Source organism: Aphelocoma coerulescens, chromosome 1, assembly GCF_041296385.1.
Source record: "Aphelocoma coerulescens isolate FSJ_1873_10779 chromosome 1, UR_Acoe_1.0, whole genome shotgun sequence".
NCBI classification, from domain to species: Eukaryota; Metazoa; Chordata; class Aves; order Passeriformes; family Corvidae; genus Aphelocoma; species Aphelocoma coerulescens.
The window spans coordinates 114,272,689-114,284,540 of NC_091013.1; the positions used below are offsets into that span (position 1 = coordinate 114,272,689).

Here is an 11,852-nt window from a genome sequence, read left to right on the forward strand (position 1 = left end):
CTGAACTTTGGGGTGAAACGGTAGGTTTGAGGGGGGATATGGGGTAGGCAGTTCAGGAAGGCTGTACCTTCCTAGTACCTCAGCCAGTGGGGCAAGGAAGAGGGCACGATGCAGCCGGGAGTTTGGGATAAAAGGAGGCTGCACCCTCCAAAACTTTATGTTTTGTGTGTGAGAGAAAACCCCGTGGGCGTGTGGTCTCCAGCGGTCTCTCTCCCTTTATTGGAATAAAGCTGCAGCATTCCTCTGTCTCCTTTTTGGTCGTAAACCTCTGGCATTTTGGATTTTCCTGACAGTTCACTTATTATTCCCCCAAATCTCAAAGGAATCCTCTGTCTCTGAGGAAGCCATAAAACTTTATCATCTCTTACTCTAATCACCAGCAACAGTGACATTTCAAATATGTGCTGCAAAGATGTGAAACAAATTCTGCTCAGCTCCATATTCAGCCCTAACACTCGGAACAAGGAGCACTAAAAATATTTATTTACTGTTCTGTGCAAATTACTCCTGACACACAAATTAAACTCACAATATAATGAAACGAAAACACACAGGAGGTAGAGACTTAAATAATTTTTTCAGTCTCTGTTTTTCCCTTTCTATTTTGTCACCAGAGTTTTAACACACAAAGGATGCTCTTTGGCAAATCCATCAGAGGGTGCTAACAAGGGAAATAACTAATGGGTCTTTTGATGGCAAAGAGAAACAGATGCTGAAGTGAGCTGGATGCATTGTTGCCACTGCTGTTTCTGGTCCAGCTTGATCATCTTTCCTCAAAGAAAAAACAAGCTCCAAAAGGGCAGAAAATAAAAAGAACTGTGGAGATTAAAAAATCCAGCTGCTGTTTGTGAGGCTGTCTCTCAGTTACTACAAGAGTGGCAAGTTCCCAGCTCCAGGTCTTACCTGCTGTGATTAGATCTGACAAACCCCCACAAATCAGGCTGTTTAAAACTTTGCTCAAGCAGCTTTTGTCATCGCAGGCTCTCTGACCTGCTACAAAACAATCCTGGCTACCAAAGCCCAACTCTTGAAAAAAAAGTAAAAGGAGAGGAAGAAAAGGGAAGAAATATACAATACACTGGGAAATAGGGGAGAAAAAAAAAAAGGACAGGGGATGGGGATGGAAAGCAAGATTAGGACTTCAAGTCTCACAGTTTGGCACTGACTGGAATTTTGCTGAAGCCAACAGAGATGTTGGTGGCACGTGGGTTCCTTTCAGCTACCCAGAGCAGTATGGACATCATGGTTCAAGAGAAGGATGTTGGCCCCCGGTTGTGCTGTATTTTTGATGTGAGACCTCGCTGTCCTCTGGCACTCTCCAGAAGCACTGTTCCTCCCTGGACATGGAGATGGAATGATGGATTAAGCAGCTCAAACTTTCATCACTTTGGTTACTATTTAACTGAATTCTCAGCACGCCAATATTACTCTGTTGATTTTATCCACATACCAGCTATTTACCCACCTTAATAACACCACATTTGGTCAGCTTATTTTGACTGGAATAATTCACATTCATAATTATCCCTTTTGAGCCCATGGGCTGAACTGAAGCATTTTTTGCTTTAGAAGACTTAAAGCAGTAGCTCCCAAGGAGGTACAGCCTGAGGCCACATGATACAACAACTGGAACTGCACATCATTTTAATCCCAACCACTGGACTGCATTTGCTATCAGGCAAAGCTATTTACTCCTGTGGAATTGTAAGGAAACAGGTGGGAGCTGCGATGCTTCACAGCTTTGTTTGTAATGAGGCATATTTTAAATTACCTGGAGACTCCAAGCAAAACAGAGTTTGCACAAACAACTACAGAAATGGTTTCTCCTCCACAGAGTTATTACAGTACAGAAGTAGACACACAGTCAAGAATCACAAGGAAAAACATTCTACATTGGCCCAAGTCAATGAGCCATTTGATAGATTTCTGACTTCCACTTCAGTGTTTTATCTGTCCCATACTGATAGGAAATGAGTATTGAGGGCAACCTTACTGCTTTTTGAAATAATGGAGATTTGCTTTTCTAGTAGTTAAATCAATGCAGAATCTATTTTCTGAACAGCAGCAGATGTTTCATCTGGCTTACCTGGATGATGGGTTTGATCAGATACATACATTGTCCTGGGAAAGATGTAGAACACGTCTCAGCATGGCGAGGGAAATTACTGCACTTACAAAAAAAGTAAGCATGTAGCAAGGAAAAAGTAAAAATCAACAGCTTGACTTTGTTATAATTCCTTTCTCACTACAGTGCAAGGTTGGGAAGAACAGTCAATGATGTGAAAGTCAGCATGCAAAAGTAATTATCAAATGAGCCCAAGTCTGAGATGAAGGAAATAACTGAGTGAAAACTCTTTCCAGTGAAGCAGCTGTTAATTGCGTTCATCAGTTCAGTGAATGTAAGGGAAAATTAAATTAACTCCTGACCAAAGATTCTTTGAAGAATTTCTCCCTTCCATTCTCAGTCACTGTGCCTGTTCCAGGTGCCTGAGCCAAAGTGGCACATTTGGTGCAGCCTCTGAGTCTCTAATACTGGCACTACTTTTTGGACCCACATAAGATTTTCAACACTTCTTCTCTACAGGATTTGTGATAAGTGCAATCCAGCACTAAGGCATAAGCCACGTGTCTCTGGAAATTAATGTCTCATACCTGCCCTGAGAACAGAGAGTGTGCTCCAGGAGCTGAGGCCAACACAACTCAGTCTCTGGGCTGGTGCCAAAGGAAATAACTCAACCTCTTACTTGTCTGTATTCAGAGTGGAGGCAGGACAGAGGAGACACACAGCCAATTTAACAAGTGCTCAGAGGGAGTGAGGTTTTGTGGCAAACTCCATTCCCCAGACATCAGTATCCTTTTCTTCAAAAAAAAACGTTTCCCCTAAGCAAAATCCCTCTATTGTTGTTTCTGGTGTGTTGTTCCTTTACAAATGTTTTCTTTTTTTCTTTCTCTTTTTCCTTTTTTTTCCCGTTTTTATTTCCTACTTATCTTTAATCTTCCCAGACTGAGGACTTTATAATCTTATAACCAACACAGATGTGAAGACATTCAAATTGAGAATAGGAGAATCTGAAACCAAGTCTTCAGTGACTGCCACAAGGCTTCTCTCGAGATAAGACTCAGGTACCACCACGTGGGGACCCTGAAAGTTCACACCTGAATTCCACCAGGATGTTGCCTGTGCAAGGGATGAGACCCAGACACCCCAGCTCTCCTGGCCAGGTAACAACAACAGGCACACACAGTCAAGCTCTTCACACCAGACAGGGAAGACACTTCACAAAATAATTGCAGGTGTAATTTCTCAGGACACCCTTCTTTCCCACCTCCCACCCCCTTTGGAGCAGTGTGGCACAGCCACACTGTGTGAAATAGGTATTTGACAGTGGAAAGCATCTCAGACCAGAGAGACATCTCTAATCTGTGTTTATCTTAGGTAGCTATTTCTAATCTTAAAGGCTGTACTAGAAGAGCATCAAATTTCCAGTTTTCAGAGAAGTCAGAAAAGAAAAAAATAAATCACAAGATTCAAACATATAACTGTTCCTAAAAGCTTTAAGGGGAAGGATAGCAGGCTGTAAATTAACTCAAAACCTACAATAATTACACAAAAGGGATTAGAATAATATGAAAACCTGAATTTTCTTCTTAAGGACTGCAAAATTCATTATAAAGGCGATGCTGTGAAAAAGGACTACTCTGTGACAGGTAAGTCTTTCTTTTGGAAGGCAGCAGGTTGGTGAGTACCAAGTCAAAGCAGCTTTTAAGGAGCACCCTGAAGCTCTCACACTGCTGAGCTTTGTACAAGGGCAACAGAGACCCATGCAATAGAGAGTGCTTGATGCTAGCTAAAGTATTCAAGGGACAGTTCTAAAATTTAGATTTGCAGATGATTTCATTAGTTGCTCACTGAGCAAGGTATACAGTAGATATCAAAAGTCTATCTGTACTAGAACTACAAAAGAAAATCTCTTAATCCTTCTTTTGGTTAGGCAAATGTGCATCTTTTCCATACTCTTCATCTTTTCAGCAATAAGTGGCAAGGGTAATTAAATACTAGTTAGGAATCTGCTGAGTGTTGCATGTCCTTAATGCTCTTTAAGGAAATTCTAGCATTACAAATGCATGGCATTCCTATTACTTGATAATTGCATTTTAAAGTTTGGCATTTTAATTATGCTAATATGCATGGGGCTATATTTTAAATTTAGTACCTTCTTTTATGTTTCGAGTGCTATAAGTTCTTGCCCCTAGATTAGTAAAATTTCATGGAAATCTGAACTGTAGCATCCCATCACTTTATCCTCATAGTCTAATTAAATGCTGACATTGTTTAACTGAGTTAAATCGAGTATGTTGGTTTTGTGTGTGTTTTGCCAACTCAAAGAAAATTTAAATTAAGAGCCTTTATGAGAGTTCCATACTCCTTCTGGCATGTTGCATTATTATATCGTAATAGATGCAATTTAGATGATTATATCACTCCTTAATTCATTCTCGCAGTTGTTTAGGAGACAAATTTGGGCTCATCAATTTGAGTTGAATGTTTAGTGGCCTGTCTCAGCTATGTAAGTAACTCAGTAACTCTCAGTGAGTCACTTTTAAAATCTGAACACAGGCAGCTGCAGGATGCTGTGCTGGGGCTTGTGTTTTCAAAATGGACAGGTGACCCCAATACCAATTCAATTCCTGAAACACCTGTCCTAAGAAACAAGTAAACAAGCCCCCTTTTCAGCATAGAGGTGCTTCACATTTTCTAGAAAATCACAGTTCTTTCAGTTTTCTCAAGTCTGGCAGGCAAAATGACTAGCTGTTTCAAAAGCTTAGGCTAAAAAGTAATTCAAAGTGAAATTCCTAGAACTGATTATCCTTCTTAAAATGGCTTGCATGCTCACAAGCCCTGGCTCTAGGCTGTACTCTGTTATCTACATTTAAAATCTGTCTATAACCTAGGGCTGAAAAACAAATTGGGACAATCAGTTATGTATTGTCTATTTTAATTCTGCAGTTGTATCAAAACAGATGGACCAATGAAGATGATTTGGCAACAAGAGTATGGCACCCCTTCAGTAGATCAGGAACCTTCAAAGGTGAGAGGAAGGGCAAGAGAAGAGGAACTTACACTTTTATATTAAAGTGAGGAAAAGCAGCATACCATAATTCTGGGGTAGTTTACATCATACTAAAAAAAAATTATTAATCCCTCTGGGTAGGAAGGAGTTGAAAGAGAGTAAATGAAAGCAGGGAAAAGTGGCTAGAAAGGGAGGATGGTAAAAACCAAAAAATCACTCTGAATAGCAAAAACACCACCCATCTAAGTGATTGATGAATTCAAATACAATACAAAGAAAAAATACAGTAAAGCCATCCTGAGTGAAAGTAGATTTTGAAGTTTCAGGTTCCTTTTTAACAAACTGAAGACCACCTAGCATATGGAAGACTGTACCTCGTTTGAAACGCTATTAGGATGATTAGAAGATCATGCTGTTGCATGGAACAATTTGCATTTATTTACCTCTAACTTTTGTCTCTCAGTATGTTTCCTCTGCCCTCTTTTCCATGGATAAGGCTACCCAGCAGTAGTGGAAAGAGGTAAAACTGAGGGAGTGCACTCAGGCAGAGATGAATATGAGATGAATATACAGCCCAGCACAGCTGCAGCTTCCAATCCAACACTTACCTTAAAAGATGTGAAACATAACCAGCAGTCTAAAAAGTGTGGGGAATGATGTCCTTGCTTTGAGGGGCACAGGGAGACAGCACAGCATAGACAATCAGGAGACTGCAGAGAGACACCTGATAGCTAAATCAGAGTCCCTAAGGGGAGATGCTGCTGTGTGTGTACAAGCAGGTTAGAAACACCTGCTTCAGGAGTAAGCTTGAGAGGTATCACACCTGATAACCCACTGTGCTTCCTCTCCAGCAGTCAAAAGGCAATCACTCCACCCCTGGTGTGATGAATTTTCAATTCTATTTGCAATTGCTTGTCTACAAGAGGGATGTTTAAACAAATGAAGCCAGATCAACTGCTGGCATTAAGTTAATATCTGCATTCAACTATCGGCTCTTAATTTCTTATCATTCTTACTGACCTGACCCATGTTACTGGAATTTAAAGAACTAAGAGGAAAAACTGAAATTTACCTCAATTTTTTTGCATTTTAGCAAATTTACCTTCTCATTTATAGCATATTTCCTGTTCTTCACACTAAAAATAATCTCCAGTGCCTCCAAACATGACTCTCTAAGCAGGCTTTCTCCTACCATCTAGCATTTAATTGCAGTGGGGAGAATGCAGAACCAGGAATGATTGTGCATCTTCATCACAAGGGTTTCTCACCAAAAACCTGAAGAAGGAGACTGAGAACAAGAACCATAAAGGTATATTACTTTTCTTTGCCACAATGAAAAAACTGAAACCAAAGTTAAGATGTTTCTATAGAGACAGAGCTGTTTTTTGTCTTCCACCTGACACCACAGTAAGACAGGGAATGTTCTTCCTAGCACAGAGCAGAGCCACTTCCTTTCTGCCTATTCTCAATAAGGAGACACCAGCATCTGATTTCCTAAAGGAGCTGACTCCATGCTCCCAGTGCAACACATCAGCCTGGACAGTCAAAGAGACTTGAAAAAAAGTGGATTCAAAAGTAATTAATCCTAAAAATCAGCTCTTAACCTGCTAGCCTTTTTCCACTAGGCAGTAGCCAGTTCAAACCCAGACCAACCTGTGGGCTTGCAAAAAGATTGAACAAACATTTATCATTCATGTATGCTTGGCAGGGACAAAGTGGAACAAATTAAAATGCCCAAATCACACTTAATTTTAATGTTTGCTGGCTTCTGAGTACTTGATGAACATCTTTAACCAGAAGGCAACAGGAAACCTTATAAATGGTGTGCTAGAAATACCTGCATCCTAAATTCCTGGGAGAATGCAGTCTGGACCCCAATAGTTGCTGTTTGTGGAGGAAGTCTAAGCTTCCAGTCACTTTTTGGGTCACTTTATCCCTGTGGATACAGAGATCATCCCTCCAGACCTTTATGGCAAGAGGTGCAATGCTTGTCACATGGCCCTTTTGGGGCTAGAAAAACTTTCTCTGCTTTCCTTCTCTTACAAGGCCACACCAGGACCACTGTGGCCTTCTGTGATCGAGCTGAAATTGCATTTTATTTCAGACTCCACAAGTAGTGAAATTGTCTAGTGTTCTACATCTGTGTCTGTTCCAACATTCATTCAGTCTTGCCTAATGCAGCTTTTAAATTAAAAGATCCGACTGGTTCTAATTGGTCCTCCTGAGTCAAAGTGTTTATCCATTCCACTTTAGGTAAAGCTCCGCAAAGGGTCTATTTATAAATGCTGCCAACGTGGTTAATGCTTTTGACCTTTGATGGAGAGCAATCCTAACAATTGTGCAACACAGCAGCAACATTTTTTGTTACCCTTCTGGATGTTCCTGTTCGGGAACAGTCTGATGGCCTCTATTTCCCTCTCTCTCTTTCTCTCTCTCTCTCTGTTTTTTAAAGTCTGCCAAATAAAAGGATTTATTTGCTCAGAGTGCAGACCAACTGAGTTTAGCAGAAGCTCATGAGCAGTAATCCACAGAACAGTGCACATACCAGTTTCTGGGAATCCACCCCATCAAAACACACAGTCCTTGTGAAGGGTTTTTTTACTGATTAGAGCCAAAATGAGCACAAGGGGAGGACAAGCACGTGTCCATGAGTTCAAGTATCTGCAGTGTATCTTTCTCATATGAGTGATGTAATTACCTCCCAGATCCTGACTTAGGGCAGCTGAGGGCCAACTTAAAATGCTTAAATGAGGCAGTTGTTTAACTTGTAAAGTAAGAGTGGGCCTACACTAAGCAAATGACAACTCGCATTTTGAAGAATTTATTAAATTATTCCATTATGTTTTCACCAACCCTTGTACTTATCTTCATTCACTGCTTTAGAAGTGCCCTACAGCTTTATCCTAGCTAGGTTTTTTTTAATGTGTGATGGACAGACTGGTGCACACATGACTTCAAAGGGGTAGGAAGCAATAGTGACACACCCTAATTGGCACAGTGCCACAATCTTATGTGTTTCTGGGTGGAGAAAGCCTTGGACAGCAGAGGGGAAGGGTTTGGCCTTCCCTGTCACGGAGATGAGTGCAGGGAGGATGTGGTACAGGAGAGATGGAGATGAGGGGATAGAGGGATTCCTCCTCTTCATCAGCACAGCACAGAGCATTTGCTTTCAATGTCCTCTGCAGTAACAAGAAAACTGAGTTCCTGGCTTCCTACTTTCCTGAATTGTTGGTTCAAGATATTTTTCTGTTTTAGCTGTATTGGAACTAGATTTAAACCTTTGGTTTGAATTGCAGAAGAGGGAATCTGCCATGAAAGAAATGTTAGGAGTGTTCCTTCATTCTTTTTTGAGCTGCTGGAGTGAGGTGGGGTATGCCTTTCTAATTGTTGAACTTGCAGCAAAAAAACCCCCCAGGATTTCCAGCATTCATTCAGGTCTGGGGAAAAGCCAGAGTCAGGAGTAGCATGCCAGCCCCATGTCATCACTTACTGGCAATCTGCCACAGCAGAAACTGCACAGTTGAAAACTGTTTGGTTACACCAGCAGTTTATATTTTCTTGCTGGAAGGATGCTCATCTCCTGTACTGAACATTTAGAAAAGTGTAACAACTGTAACCCTGGTATTTTTCTAAGTGGAAGGAAGTAGAAAATATAAAAATTGTTCTTCTATAGAATCTCAATATCCTTCCTAGATTGCCCCTGGGATCCTAGAGAGAAGAACAAGAGAATACCACCCTATGTACACTATATAGACAAGTGAACCAAAGCATGACTAAAGTAAGGGCTACATCCCAGAGAAGCACTGAAGATGCCACTTTTGCCAGGCAATCCCAGTGTGAAATCCAGATGTGCAGTTTAAATGCTCAAGGAGTAGGATACTACAAGCATCTTCATGCTCTGTGGAGTGAAGCAGCTATTTTATCTCCTGCCTGGGGAATACTGTCTCATGAGCACTCTGCTGCTGGCTGTGTCAGCATTGGTGTCTCAATCCAGAACAGGAATGTCACAGCCCATACACACGTGCAGACACACAGTGGCCTTCAGTGAATCTGTCCCAAAGGATGAGGACAAGGTGTGCATCTGATGTTCTCCAGTGCTAATGGGCTCTCTGCACATAGCCCAAGACTGGTGCCAGTCCAGAGGGAAGCCCCTCCACCTGTGTGACTGCTGGCTCCTCTGCACCAACAGTTTTGCTCTACAAACCCACTCCTCTAGGACTGCAATTTGCTGAGAGATCCTAAAACACAACTGCACAGCAGCTACAGGGTTTTTTCCCTGTTAAAAACAAACCTTCAGAAGGGGTGGAGGCCACACCTCTTGCAATCCTGAGCTGTCTGAGATCCCCAGCCCCAGGCGTCTTCACGGTTGCCTCCCTAGGGAAGGGCTTAGCCACAAGCACTCCTCTCCTGTAGTGCTGGTGCTTTGAGGAGCTGAAATATTCCCTGAGTAGCCAAGAGATTTATGTGGTAAAGACATTTCCTCGAGGAAAGGCTCTGCTGACTGCCTGCAGGGGACTCATGATGCACCACACAGCAGGAGATATTGACCTCCTTGGCTTTAGGAACAAAACCCAGGATTCCCCAGCACTGGCACCCACAGACCACCTGCCTGAGATGCTGTTGAGGTAACACAGCCTGGGACTCCAATGAAAATAAATTCATGAGCAGAGACTACACCTGAGCCACCTTTCCTGCAAAATGCACCGTTGGACTTCCCTGCATGACCTGCTCCTGCTGTCTGGAGTTGTCCCCCAGTTTTCCTTTGGGGCATGGACCTCCCCTCATGCACAGTGCAGGCAGTTTGAGCACCTGCATGAAGTTTTCAAATTCCGCTCCTAAAATTTAGCTTCCTAAAATTTAAGTGCAGAAATGCTCAGCATAAATACTCTCAAACTCACTGGTGGGTCTGGGCCAACAGCACAGGTCCAGTGACAGAACCAAAACTAGGATTGAACTCAGTCAAAATATGCAAAACAAATGCCTAAATTTTATATTTGCAGATACACAAGTCACAGACCAAGGTGGGTGCAACAGAAACATACTGCCTTCCTTTCATTTGCACAAAACAACCAGAAAGAAAAGGTATTTTTAAAAAGTCAGACTAGAATTTGGTCATTCTTGTTTATCTCCACCACACTGGCAGCCTTTAATTCAATGTGAATTTGAGTCAATAAGAGGCTGTGTATGCCAGCAAAGGAGTCCAGATCGGGATCATTATTCCTGGCACACTGATTTCAATATAAGCACACTCCTACCTGATGTCTGAACCTTCTTCAGCTGGGAATTGCAGTCTAGGAGTATCATTACATGTTCACCTGTAAGGTTACAAACAACAGAGTGTCTTAGTCCACATGCCCCAGTAATGGGACTCTGAGAGTAATTAGGGTAACATGTTAATATAAGGCCCTTGAAGGACTTACTAACCAAAAAGAAAAAAAAGAGAGAGGAGAGAGAAGAGACGAGAGACAAGAGGAAAAAAAACAAAAAAATCCCAAAGAGAATCATGGAGAAAGGAGTAATTGACAGCATTTCTTCACACTCCTAGCCAGACAACATCTGTTCAAATTAGATTTTGTGAATTTGATGCTATCTGAACAGCAGGTCTGGTCCATAAGCCACCAATAACTCTTTTTCCTTCCCTTTCCCTTTTCTAATGAAATAATCAGCTCTAAAACAGATTCCTTGGAAAGAGATATGTGCAAATGGATTTTTTTTTAATGCCAAACGGAGCTTTATTAACACCAGTAAAATCAACATGGGTATAAGGGATTCCTCATTAAAAGGTGGAATCTCTATATTCTGCTCTTCTAAGAACTGAACTGTTTTAAAGAAGAACATATTTCTTATTCATCTTTTCTCCCTGGTGACAAGTTGCTATTGGACACCTTATTTAATAGTTTCACAGACACTCCCTACAAAGAAGAGTGAGAAAATTTATCTCATCTGAAAATGGATTTTCTTTGAGTGGGAAAATCCATGGATCCGGCTCGCTTGGCATGAGGATTATAATTCTGAGACAAGCTTAAACTGTCACATCCATCCAAACAGGTTTGGGTTGGGATTTTTTGGACAGAATGCTTAGAAATAGAAAGTGAAAAGGTATCCCACAGTTTAAGCTTCCTTGAGAATTGTAATTCTTCCTCTTCCTTTCTTACTGAAGAAAGGAAAATTAAAGCAAGACAAATCTCTTTATTTAATTTTAATACTAAAATTCACAAAATGCAATTTTCTGTGTCCCTTGCAGAAGACTTCCTGCAGACAAAACAGTAAAACCTTATGCATGAGTATCTGAATCAGAAATGCTGGCCCATTTATCTAAACACTGTAAAATACACTGTGTTCACAGACATATAAGAGTAAAAGAACAATTATACCAGGCCAGATCAAAGATCCATCTGCTCAGCCTGCAGTTTCTGAGAGCAACAAGCTCTGATATCCTCTGATATCTACAGATAATGCACAGAGTGACACTTCCCCTGGATTGTCTTCAGATGATAGGGCAATTAAAATCATTCAGGATCTCCATCAGAGGCTGCTAACAAGATTAAGCTAAATTGTGACCTGGCCATTTGCATCCCACAAGCAGAAAAACAAGAGCCAAAATTAGCCATTTCTCACCCTGATTTATTTGGTCACATCTAGAACTATTTCAACAGATGAAATTTATTTACAGGGGTTTTTTTTCTTTAGCTAGTAATTACACTTCACACAAAGTAAATTATTTCTTTAATGTTCAGCCACAAGTTAGAAAACTTCTGGGACATCTGTAATCTTAGACCA

At 41.2% G+C, this 11,852-nt stretch overlaps 1 long non-coding RNA gene across 2 annotated transcripts; it reads right to left on the reverse strand.

Annotated features, from left to right (window-relative positions):
- Positions 1–210: 210 nt before the first annotated feature.
- LOC138115147 (uncharacterized) lies at positions 211–5,769 on the reverse strand. 2 transcript variants are annotated; one of them, XR_011153062.1, is made up of 3 exons: positions 5,681–5,769; positions 2,087–2,165; positions 211–1,337 (listed from the first exon to the last, which is right to left on the reverse strand). It is a non-coding gene; the product is annotated as an uncharacterized lncRNA (long non-coding RNA). The 2 variants fall into 2 exon arrangements; XR_011153068.1 differs by having other exon boundaries at positions 2,087–2,170.
- Positions 5,770–11,852: the final 6,083 nt, after the last annotated feature.